Here is a 12,895-nt window from a genome sequence, read left to right as displayed (position 1 = left end):
AAGAGCTATCCCCTTCCTCTTAGCCTGGCTGAGGACCCTCTTCCACCTAGGACGACAGTGTCCATGAGCGGCCCCCCACTTTGAGAAGGGAGGGAGCCTCTGGGAGAACATCAGATAATACAGGAAACCACTTCGCTGCCGTGAATGAGTCTTAGAGAATGAGACTGTATTTGTGGCAGACACTGCAACAGCCAGTCGCAACCCCCTGGCCCTCGCTCCTTTTGCTACAGAAGCAGAAAAGGGCAACCTCTACTTTCCCAGTCTCCTGTGCAGCAAGGAGGATGCAACACGGTTCTGGCCAGTGAAATGAAAGGAAGTGGAGGTTTGTTGAGTTTCAGGAAAATCTTTGGCTTTGATGCAGCTGGCACTGGCCTCTCTTCTAACTGGCGGAATTCAGGATATGGGAGCGAAGCAGGTGGGGCGGGGGCAGGGGGAGGGGGGCACGTGGGAGTCTCTTCCCATCACTCTGTTCCCATTCTAGCAGTGAAACAGAAAGCAAGGCCATCAGCTGTGAGTGAGGACGTGGAAGGAGAGGTCGGGACACATACGAGGATCAGTGAGCAGACTCAGGACTGACCTGGGGTTCGTGGTCAAAGAGGTAAAGTGAGACCGGCCAGCATGGGAGGTGTTCTCCTCTAGCCTTGTTCATCGGCCTGCACACCGACATGGACTAACATTTAAGTAGGGTTCATGTTTTGCCAGGGAACTACAACAAAAAGAGAGAGGGAAAGGGGTTGAGGGTTCTTGCAAGGAAGTGACCGTAGACGTGGACCACGGGCACCAAATGGGGGATAGAGGCAACTGAGGAAGGGACGTGTGGTAGGGGGTACACTGCCTGTAGACTTAAGGGAGTCTCTGCCCCCCAAGGCCAGAGAATGGTGTGAGACAAGCCGTGGGGAAAGGGAGCTGGAAAAGTGGGAGGTGGTGGTCAGGGGAATGCTTGAAACTGAGCTGAAGGAGGAGGTGCAGTTGTTGGTCAACTGTTGATGATAAAGATGCGGTGTCCAGAGTGGAAATGCAGGCAGAAGAGATTATGCTCCCTCCTCCCTTGAAGTTAGATACCCAGACCTAAGGCCTGAAACCTCAAAATGCTAGCCTTCCAGGGACTTCCCTCGTGGTCCAGCGGTTAAGAATCTGCCTGTCAATGTCGGGGACATGGGTTTGATCCCTGGTCGGGGATCTAAGATCCCACATGCCGCGGAGCAACTGAGCCTGTGCGCTAGAGAGAAGCCCTCACGCTGCAACAAAAGATCCCGCGTGCCGCAGCTAAGACCCAAGGCAGCCAAAATAAATAATAAATTAAAAAAAAAAAAGAACTGAAAAAGTAAGAGAAATCTTAAAAAAAAAAAAGTACTAGCCTTCCATTTCCCACCAAACTGACCCCTTAGAGCCAGTAATTGGAAGCTTTTCTCCAGAGCTTCACAGACTCTCTCCTTCCCTCCCTGTATCCCTATTAGCAAACTCCCAGCAGGAGCCCAGTTCAGGGGGGCCCCCAGCACCAGACAGGCAGCAAGATGGGTAAGGAGGACGCTGGCGGGCAGGGGGACGTCATGGTAGAAATGGCAGCTTCGTCTCAGAACAAGGCGGGGACTCAGGAATTAGAAGAGGTTGCAAGAGCAGGTGGAGACATGCTCCCCTGGGCCGAGGGGGAGGGAAGCCAGGGCTGGGAAGCCCTCTCCTCCCTTAGCCAAGGGAAAGCCCCCAGTCTGAGGTGGAGGGGAAAGTAGAGGAATGGGTGAAGCTCTGCATGGCTCCAAAGGTTAGAAGGTGAAGGGCTGAGAGCCAAGCTGGACATTGTGTTCATAGTCAGGATTCCAGAATGGGAAGGAATCTTGGAGGCATTAAAGTTAGATGCACTGCACATAACGGAAGTCTTAGGGTGGACATTTCGGGTGGTCCACGGTACATGGTAATGGTCACTCCTCAATGGTCAGGGTCCTGGGTTCACTTTTTGCCCACCATCCTACCTGTGGTCTCCATGCTAGTGATGGTATTTTGGCCAAGTTGCTGTATTTTTCTGAGCCTCAGTTTGTTCAGCTGAAGAATGGGACTAATTACAGTCTCCACTTCCTGAGGCTAAGGAGCAGACCAGTTAAGATAACGCATGAAAAGTGCTTTGTACCCATGCCAACACAATAAAGTTTCACCGTTACTTGTTCTGTTCCCCTCTAGTCCAGTGCCGGGTATACAGTTGGAGCTCAATAAATATGGAGCTCAACACATATTGCTTGAATTATTATTATTATCGTTATTATTGATGAGGCTTCGCACAGTACTCACACACTATATCCAGAACCCACTCCATTACCCAGCACCTAGGAAGGGTCTCATTTCCTTGAGCCATCTTTATTTCTGGATGACCAGTTGCCAGAATTGGAACTGACCCAAGGAGCAATTGTCACAGAGCAGCTGCCGGAGGGTCCAGCCCACGTCAGCCCAGCAGAGCCCAAGGACCTCCTCGGCCAGACCAGACGCTGCTCATGGCTTTTGTTCGCCTGTCAAATTCCCCCACCCGTCCTCCTCTGGGAAGAAAGAGCAGACACAGTTGAGTCCTTGGGAGGCCAACGCAGGCTAGAGGCTGGGAGCCTGGGAAGGAGAGCCAGGGGAGAGTCGCTGCAGGGGACCATTCTGGGGTGTTCGGCGCAGGCCTGGGAGGTGTTTTCCTTCTTTGTGCCATCGGCTGCGCGTCTGTGTGCAGCTCTCACTGGAGATGGCCTCCCTCCCTCTCTCCCAGAGTCACAGAGGGATTGTGGTGAGAAAGCTCAGGAAAGTCAAAACAAGCCTGGTGATGTGAAAACCATATGAGAACTTTCTGGGGCCCCAGGTCAGCCTAACGGGCCTCCCAGCTGTCACCGAGCCCACAGACACTGGCCCTGTGTGAGGTGGGGGGCCCTGGCCCCGTCGCTCAAATTCAACAGAGACCAAATTTAAAAGGAAAGAGAGATGAGGAAGGCTGCCGGTTGGTCTCTCTTCTATCATCTCTGTGCTTCCAAGGGCTTAGCGATGCAGTGATGCCAGGCCCTTTAAGTGATGCATAGTTATTGAGCGCTTCCTACCTGCCAGGCGCATCCATGGTGGGCCTCATTTCCCCTCTCGTTCCTTTCACTCATCTCAGGGTTTACCTGATTTCCCGCATCAAAGCTCAGGTCTCTGAGGTTTATGGAGGTCAAGTCACCAAGGTGACACGGCTAATAAGTGGTGGAACAGCCCGCGGGGGTTCGAATGCAGGCCCATCTGGCTGAAAACCTTGACCTTTGATTATCCGAGCTGCCTCCCTGGTGACCTTTTGGTTATTTCAAACAAATTTACCAACGTTCAAAATCTTGTGTCAAGGCGTAGCTTTCGGAATGTTCCCCATCCTAGAGAGAAATGGAGACATACTTTTCCCTTCCGGTCATATTATCTAATCTTTGGACAATACTCTAACGTACCAATTGTTATTTGTACCTGAAGTTACTGCACAGCAAAGCCTGTCAGGGTGGGAGGGGGATTATTTTCCAGAGCTCTCATTATTGTGATGTTAAAATTAAATGTTCTCTTAGAGTAACTAAAAAAAAAAAAAACCTAATTCAGAAAGTGAGATAAATGGCTGTGCAAGTATAATGGCTTGTTTTTCGGGTTCCCAAAGACCAGAAAAACGAGCTTGATGTACAAATACATGTGCAGACTTTCACCTGTCTATGATCTGCAATTATTTATACATCCAACATCTATCTTCTTGGGATGGTTTCTTGAAAATCATTCAAATCCATTTTAAAACTCAGCAAACTTTTGGAAGGCTGACCAGACCCAAGTGTTCTGAATTTTTTTTAATTGAAGTATAGTTGATTTACAATGTCATGTTAGTTTCAGGTGTACAGCACAGTGATTCAGTTGTATATATATATATATATATATATATATATATATATATATATATATATTCTTTTTCAGCTTCTTTTCCATAGGTTATTGCAAGATATTGACTATAGTTCCCTGTGCTATACAGTAGGTCCTTATTGTTTGCCTATTTTATACATAGTAATGTGCATATGTTAACCCCAGACTCCTAATTTATCCCTCCCACCTCCATTCCCCTTTGGTAACCATACGATTCTTTTCAATGTCTGTGAATTTCTTCCTCGTGGACTTTAGGGCTAGCAACCTGGAGATGGAGTTGCTTCCAGAAGCTGCCTGGCTTCCCTCTGGAGTCAGCTTGAGGCCTGATTATTTCAGGAGAAGCAAGGGTCTGCTTCAACTTCCTCACGAAAAGACTCATGAAGAGTCCTCCCACTTAACTAACATGAGGGAACGGAAGGAGCATCAGGGTAGGAGCCAAAGCAATCCAGGCAGAGGAGGTGAAACAACCTAAATGCCATAAGGCTGGTTAAAGGTGTCCCTACACATCCAGACAGAGAGGCCCAGGCAACTGTGGAGAATGAGCTGGATCTATAGGGATTAATAAGGAACAATCTTTTGATTGTTTTCTGATTTGCCACAAACCTTTTTCCTGTACTCTTTTTTTAAAATGCAAACCGGTATATAATATCTACTTTTTTCTTTTAATTGGGAGTTATCTGTAGCTATAACTTTCTGTCTCTCCATTGTGTGTATACCTATATAAATAACTATATCTGTGCATGAATACGCTTTGAATAGCTCTTGACGGATAACTAGTAAACTGGTAACAGTGATTGTTTCTGGAGAGGAAAACTAGGAGGCTTCAGATCAAGTGCAAAAGAACATTTACTTTTCACTCTACCCATTTATAGTGTTTGAATTTTAAAACTTTTTAAAAAGTATGGTTACCATTGCTAACATGGATTTGACACATATTACACACCAGGTACTGTTGTAGCACTTCACACGTTTAAACACATTTAATCCTCACCATACCCTAAGAGGTAGGAACTCTTATTATGACCATTTTACAGATGAGAAAACTGAGGCACAGAGAGTGTATACCTCTAATACGTGACAGAGCAGGCATTTGATTGCAAATAGAGAGGCTCCAAATATGCTATGCATGTACTGTGTTCAAAAATAATAAAGATGCTGGGTTTTTTTTTTTATGCCAAGTGAAGTTGCTGCAGCCGTCTCAGACCTTGAGGGTGACACTACCCCTGGGTCCAGTTCTCAAAGAATAAGGGGTGGGTTGGGTGGGGTTTGGAGGGAGGTGGTGGTGGGGAGGACTGTGAGCCCAGTGCCTAGGTCCCCCAGCTTCTTTTTTTTGTTTTTAATGTCTCTCTTTGGCATGAGGAGATATATATATATATATATATATATGTTTTTTTTTTTTTTTTTTTTTTTTGGCTGTCAGGTTGCTGCTCACGGGCTTTCTCTAGTTGCAGCAAGCGGGGGCTCCTCTTCATTGTGGTGCACAGCCTTCTCACTGTGGTGGCTTCTCTTGTTGCAGAGTATGGGCTCTAGGCGCATGGGCTTCAGTAGTTGTGGCACGCGGGCTTCAGTAGTTGTGGCACGTGCGCTCTACAGGCTCAGTAGTTGTGGCACACAGGCTTAGCTGCTTCGCGGTATGTGGGATCTTCCCGGACCAGGGCTCGAACCCATGTCCCCTGCATTGGCAGGCAGATTCTTAATCACTGCGCCACCAGGGAAGTCCCCCGCCCCAGCTTCTTATTTGAGAAGCTGGGGTTGATTCTCTAGCAGGCCTTGATCCCTACTATCCTATTGCTAATTTTAAAATGCATAAATAGATCTTGCTTTCAGCCTTCATTATGTGAGCATACCAAGGGGGAGAAATTAACTGAGAGCCTCTCCTGGTCTCCAGTGGATGGATGGAAATTGAAACCCCTCTCCCCCGTTTTCCTTACCGCATTAAAGAAGCACATTGTGTTCTCTGAACCCGTCAGGGCTGCAGTGAGAATGGCACCCTCTCCAGAGTCACCGTAACCCTGAATCAAGTTGATTCACAGGCCGTCTGGCTGTGAACCCCACAGTACTCTATACTTATGCTCAAAGAGTACTAATGGCCTTGTTAACAGACCTCCTCTCAAGAGAATGAAACTTAAGCAGAGGAATATCAGAGCATGATTTCCAGAGAAGTGAGCTGATCCAGAAACTAATAGCATTTCCAGCAACCAAATCGCCGAAGGCCCGCAGAGCAAATAAAAGAGCATTTTAATGGTATTGTCAAGAGGATACGACTTGTCAAGGCAGATTTGCAAACCGGAAAGGGGGCAGAGACCGCTCTTGTCTAGACATCTGATTAGCGAGAAACTGTAGGATTATGAGGAGTGTGGATTTTTCTGGCTGCCGTGTCTGAGGCGGTCAGGCTTTCTGCACACAGGGCTGGATGAGAGAAACCTTTGTCCCCAGTGGAAAACGCTGGCTGGTCTTCATCCTCCCTTGGGCTCTAGCAGCCGGTTCGGGACCAAGAGACTGTACAGTAGGTCCCCTACCTACGAACCTTCAAGTTGTGAACTTTCAAAGATGCGAACGTGTGTCCACATGTCCAATCACATAAATTAGTTCACGTGTCTGGTGTACTTGGTCACCTGCATGCATCCTCTACAAGTGGTTGTGCTTTTGTGTACTTTACTGTACAGAGTACTGTTATTTGTGTGAAAAGTATTATAAACCTATTACAGTACAGTACTGTATAGCTGATTGTGTTAGTTGGGTACCTAGGCTAACTTTGCTGGACTTAGGAACAAATTGGACTTACGCACACACTCTCGGATCGGAACTCGTTCATATGTAGGGGACTTACTTTGTTGGTTGATTTTAACCTGCTGCTGCTCGGGGCACTGGGCACTTGCCTGGGAGGGTCTGGGGTTCGGAGACAAGAGAATCACTGACGGGCACGTCACCTCTTCCTGCCCTTCCATCGTCAGTCCCAGCTTGCTGTCTGATCACGCTGCAGGCTGATCCCCTGGACTTGGGGCCTCTGTTCTGCTTAAATAACTGTCCAACCCCCTCACCCCAGGACACCATGGAAACCACAGCACTTCCGGGTGGGAATTATGGGTTGTGGGCTCAGACAAATAATCCTCGCTTGGATGGAAATGAAGTCAGGTGAATTGGGGGGTGAGTGTGTAAGGACCGCAGGGCCTTGGGTAATGGGTGGGACCCTGGAGGTGACAGGTGGGTTCCTAAAGGAAAGGGGCTGGGAATCAGGAAACATGAGGTTCTAGAACAGGTTCCTCACCTCTAAAGGGAGGAAATTAATATCAATATCACGATTCCAGTCCCTGTGCCACCCGAGTGCTTTCTGCACAGCGCTGTGGGCCATCCCTGCCCGCAGCCCAGGGCTGCCTGCTTGTTCATGAAAAGTCACAGCCCAGCCCCGCATCAGCAGCAGGGACTACAGCAAGTGCGAGAGACGGGCTTGAAAATACAGAGAGTCGTTCCGTCAGTCTGAGTCCAGCTAGGCAAAGAAAAGCCACTGTGGATTTCAAACAGAGAGTGCGTGCCGAGGAATTTGTTACGGGGGTGAGACAGTCCTGAATTGGCAACAATAGGAAGCAGCTACCACCTGAAGGCTGGGGAGGTGTGGGGTGAAGGGAGATGGGAGAACCAGAGCCGAGGCGGGAGCCCCCAGACAGGAGCGAAAAACAAAGCAGGCCTGCCTGGTGGGAGTTAGAATCATGGAGCAGCACCCAGGCGGGGAGGGAAAGGGTATAAAAGTATCTTAGATTTTCTCCCTGTGCCCTCGCCTCCGACCTTCTCCTGGCGTACGGTCTTCAGGGGTCAGGCCCTGGCAGGGAGAGTGGAACAAGGCAGCGCAAGTTGGGACAGATGAAGGGGGTCAGATATTCTGTGAAACAGTCTCCTCACCTCCTGTGCTCTGCCCTCTGCAACCACCAGAGTTAAACGACAGAATTAAATATTTGCGTAATTATTAGTTTAATATCTTTTTCACCTCCTCCACACCGCCAGCACTGCAAACCCTGAGCTCCATGAACGCAGGGACGGCGTCGGCCTTATTCACTGCTGTAACACGGCACCCAGCATGGTAAGTGATTCCTAGCTGATTCTTTAGTGCGTTTGTTAAGAATAATTGAATGAATGAATGGTTGTGTACTGCCCATCGTGCAAGCAATGGATTCTCAGAGTAGAGCCTGCAGGATTTAAAATCTAAAAACAGTAGCACTTAAACTCACCACACACTCCATAAAGTCTAGGAGATCACCCAGCCCCTAGGGTCGACCTTCCAAGAGCTCAACGTCATGCAACTTCAGTGGGATTTTAGAATTTAAACAGCTCTTACTGTGTTACCAGGACAGAATTTTGCCCCTTGGTGAATATGAAATTATTTTGTAAATCACAAAATAACGCATTTATCTTAGAGAGTATAGTAACGTTCATTACATTTTACACGAGTAAGCCCCGCTTCTGCATCTACTGAGAGTGCCACGGAAGGATTTTAGGGTTCCTCTTTTCTAAGACCTATTAACAACTAGCACAGATAGAAATTCCAGGGGATAACTTACACCAGTTACTCACAGGGAGAAACGATTAAGGGGAAGATGAGAAATTGGGTAGAGAGAAGGATTCAAAGAGAGAAAAGGAAAGGTAGCCTGAGTCGCTCACACGTTCTCAGGAAGGAGGAGGTGACGTGGACCAGGTGACAGGAGGGCAGCAGGACAGTTGCCATGGTTGCAGTGCGTGCTGAGGGCCGAGGGGCCAGAAAATGAGAAGTGAAGGTAGCAGATGCCAATTAGGGCAAAAGCACAGCCAAAACTTGACAGGGTGGATTCAATCAGGGCAGAAAGGGACTAGCAAATTGATAACTATAACAAACAACTACAACAACTAACATCTGTTTATTGCTTTCAGTGTGCCAAGCAACCAGTTCCACAGTAATTCTCAGGACAACCCTGCAAGGTAGATACAAGTATTTCCCCATTTTACTGGTAGGAAACCAGTAGAAATCTGGGGTGTGTGTGTGTGTGTGTGTGTGTGTGTGTGTGTGTGTGTGTGTGTGTGTGTGTGTGTGGTGTTCTGTTTGGGGTTTGCAGCATCTAATCCCCCTTCCTAACCACACACTGGTTTCCTTGCGAGGAACATGGCAACTGGTCTCCCAGATGGTCCCATGAGCCTCCCCTTCTGGTAGTCACACCCTTTAGGGTCCCCCCACCCCCATATTAAATAAGGCTGACCAATTCTGAGTGTTGCTGTATATTAACTTATTAAATCCTCCCAGTAATCCTATAAGGTAGGTACTAGTATGTCCGGTTGTACACATTCTTACAGAGGAGGAAATAGAGGTACAGAGAGCTTAAGCAACTTGCCCAAGATTGTGGAACTAGCTAGTGGTGGAACTGGGATTTGAATCCAGTTTTCTCACTCCAGAGTTTGTGCTTAACTGAAGCAAAAGTAAATGTGTTGAAGGAAACTAGGTTTACACAGAACTGATGGAGAACCAGGCTGCAGTGGTTTCTTAACTCCCAGAAGGAAGGCATAGTCTTGCTGGATGCCCAGGTGCCCTGTGGTTTGCCCCCTCCCTCCCCATTCCATCACAGACCTCCTCGCCTGCCCCCCACCCAGCGCTGCTCTGCTCCAGCCTCCTTCCTCTGCCTGTAGCGCCGGGACCACATCAGAGCCCCGGCACTGACGCTGCCTCCTGGAACCGCCCCTGACGCCCTCCCCACCTTGTCCACCCCCAGCTCCCTCACCTCCTTCAGGTACTTTCTCAGCAAGCTCTCCCTGACCAGCCTCTCTAGGATTTTACCTTCCGCTTGCACTTTATTCCCCCTTCCCCCGCCAAGGTAGACACTGTTGTCGCCGCACCCAGATTGTTTCCTGGGCCAGTGCACTCACCCCAAGCTGCTGTGAGTGTGGCCGCCAATGGCTCCGAGATGCCCTGCTTCTCTGGGGAATTGTCCTCTACCAACAGGCTCTGCCTTGGCTGAAAAGTTACAGCCCCTTCTTCACCCAACCCAGGGCAGCCCACAGCCAATGACTGAAAGATAAGGGGACCCAAGGTGCTGGCTTTCATGCTTCCAGGTGGGGACAATTGTGTAAGAGTTATATGAATACTCCAGAGTCTCTCGTGGATCAGACCTAAGCCCACATTCTTCTTGACTTTTTTCCATTCATTATCTACTTCCTTCACTCCCTTTCATCTAAGAACTCTCGCTCAAAATAAATGAACAAACAAAACAAAAAAACCCACCTTCACCAAATCCCTGTCTCAGGCTCTGCTTCTAGGGAACCCAACCTAAGACCTTCCTGTTGTTTTTTTCTTCTTCTTAGTGCTCACTTAACATAACATATATTTAACTTTGTCCATCTCTCTCTCACTAAGATGTCCATCCAGGAGGGAAGTCACTCTGTCTGCTTTGTCCCCTGCTGCATCCTCAGTAGATAAAACAGCACCTGGTATATAGTAGGTGCTCAACAAATGTATGTTGAAGGAATAAATGAGTCCTCAGGCCTCTATGCATCCCAGGACTTGCACAAATCCTGACCTTGGTGGTCAAGCCAGGAGTCTTGAACTGCTAATGCTGTCGCCCACAAGCTCATTCCACCTTCTCATCTAATTCCTCCAGCCTATGAAAGCTGGCTTCTGATCCCAGTGCGCTATTCCTCCCTATCTTGGATGATTTGCCAGTAACGCAGCTTACTTGCTTGTTTGTCCAAAGGCATCTGTCAGCTCCTCTTGGGACTACTGGCCTCCCACAGTCTGCCCACTCAGGTCTCAGTCAAATGATAAGGTAAACAAGGGAAGTCTATGCATCTGCCTCCAGATGGGATCTGAAAACTAGGTGGATGAAGAAAGGTACTCGGTAGAAGGCACCCAGGTGCAGCTGTGCTTCCTCATTGGAGTGAGGGATCGGAACGCGTGGCAGATAGGAACGGCCACGGGCAAGGGGGAAAGCTCCTTTTTTCCTGAGCTGGAGCCCTGCCAAAGCCAGCTGAGGGCCATTGCCTAACTCATTCTAGAGGTTAATTCTGGCACACTTCACAGGGGTGTCTTAGGGCTGTGTTCCAGCAAGGCTGCATTGCTGCCAGCCAGGAGTGACTAAGGGACTGGAGATGCGGAATCAGTCAGGTGGGGCTCAGATCTTGAAGTTTCTGTGCTATTGACTCGTCAGCGACCTAGTTACCTTCCTGGGCTTGGTTTCTGGGCAGTATATGTTCTTTGATTTCAGTAATAGCAAACAATACTGTTTTCTGTGAGGGCAATCCTGGCTGTGGGCTGCTCTGGGTTGGGTGAGGAAGGGGCTGTAACTTTTCAGCCAAGGCAGAGCCTGTTGGTAGAGGACAATTCCCCAGAGAAGCAGGGCATCTTGGAGCCATTGGCGGCCACACTCACAGCAGCTTGGGGTGAGTGCACTGGCCCAGGAAACAATCTGGGTGCGGCGACAACAGTGTCTACCTTGGCGGGGGAAGGGGGAATAAAGTGCAAGCAGAAGGTAAAATCCTAGAGAGGCTGGTCAGGGAGAGCTCGCTGAGAAAGTACCTGAAGGAGGTGAGGGAGCTGGGGGTGGACAAGGTGGGGAGGGCATCGGGGGCGGTTCCAGGAGGCAGCGTCAGTGCCGGGGCTCTGATGTGGTCCCGGCGCTACAGGCAGAGGAAGGAGGCTGGAGCAGAGCAGCGCTGGGTGGGGGGCAGGCGAGGAGGTCTGTGATGGAAGGGGGACGGAGGGGGCAAACCACAGGGCACCTGGGCATCCAGCAAGACTATGCCTTTCTTCTGGGAGTTAAGAAACCACTGGAAGGTTCTGAGCAGAGGCCTGACATGATCTCACTTTCGTTTTAACAGGTTTTTTCTGGCGGCCATGTTGAGAGTAGACGAAGAGACCAAGAGTGGAAGCTGGGAGGCCAACCAGAGGCCACTGCAATAATCCAAGTGAGAGAAGAGAGAGGCTTGGACCAGGGCAGTAGCAGGGAGGGTGGTGAGAGTGGTCAGATCCTGGAAATATTTTGAAATTCGAACCAGTGGGATTTTCTGAGAATCTGAATATCAGGTTTGAGAGAGAGAAAGTCAAGGTTGGCTCCAAGGATTTTGGCTTGAAATCTTGAAAGATGGTTGCCATTAACTGACATGGGGAAGCTGTGGGTGAGGCATTTTCCTTTTCATGTCCAATGGGAGCTCCGTTTGGACATGTTGGTGTGTAACGTCCACTGGACACTGGACATCCAAGTGGAAGTGTTGAGTGACTTGGATATAATTTTGGGAGTCATGGGTGAAAAGATGTCACTCAAGCTATGAGATCATACAGGGAGTCGAGATGCAAAAGAGAAGGGGTTCAGTAATATTTGTCAAACAAAGCACGCTGAGCATGGGCCTCCCCACTGGACGTAGGGGTGTCTCCCTAATGGCCTGGGCCAGATCCACTTTTACATTCCCCGAGCACTCACCTGTTGCAGGGAATGTCACTGATCTCCAGAAGCCCCCCACCCTTGGTGATTATGTTTCAGAATCATAAATACAGAGATACTCAAATTTAAACAATCACATCAAAAACCTACATTTTCAAGAGAGATAAAGTATGGGGTGATAATAGGTTGTGTGAATGAGTCCCTACAGACCTGCTGTCAGTCAAGCTTCACACACAGCCCTCTCGGGCATTTCAAACAGGATCCTGTCTGTAAAAATAAGGCCCCAGCTTTTATCAGTGCACCTGTTGTTCAAAGGGTCACCGGTCCCCAAGTGGAGATTTGCAAAGGTCACCTGTTCACACCACCCCGTGGGAATGTTACCTGCCAAGCTGCCCATCCAGGCGCTCTGTGCCGCGGAAGAGGATGAGAGCAGAGCAGGGAGGGAGGAAGCAAAGCTTTCTCTGCTTCTGGGCCCTGTCCCCCAGCACCACTTGTGAGTCCCGCCTGTCACTGAATTCTCTCTCTCTCCCAGTCCCATGCAGACGGAGGCATGCCATCACAGGAAGACACTAAAAGAGTTTGCCTTTTCAGAAATTACTCTAGTTTGGAGGCCTTTTTTAAAGCAC

At 49.0% G+C, this 12,895-nt stretch overlaps 1 long non-coding RNA gene across 1 annotated transcript; it reads left to right on the top strand.

Moving 5' to 3' along the window:
* The first annotated feature begins 479 nt into the window (after window positions 1–479).
* On the top strand, window positions 480–12,437 carry LOC137223169 (uncharacterized). The gene is made up of 4 exons (XR_010942743.1): window positions 480–598; window positions 7,879–7,954; window positions 8,779–8,826; window positions 11,710–12,437. It is a non-coding gene; the product is annotated as an uncharacterized lncRNA (long non-coding RNA).
* The last annotated feature ends 458 nt before the right edge of the window (window positions 12,438–12,895 follow it).

This window comes from Pseudorca crassidens, chromosome 4, assembly GCF_039906515.1.
Source record: "Pseudorca crassidens isolate mPseCra1 chromosome 4, mPseCra1.hap1, whole genome shotgun sequence".
Classification (NCBI taxonomy): domain Eukaryota; kingdom Metazoa; phylum Chordata; class Mammalia; order Artiodactyla; family Delphinidae; genus Pseudorca; species Pseudorca crassidens.
This window is presented reverse-complemented; position numbering and strand designations above follow the sequence as displayed.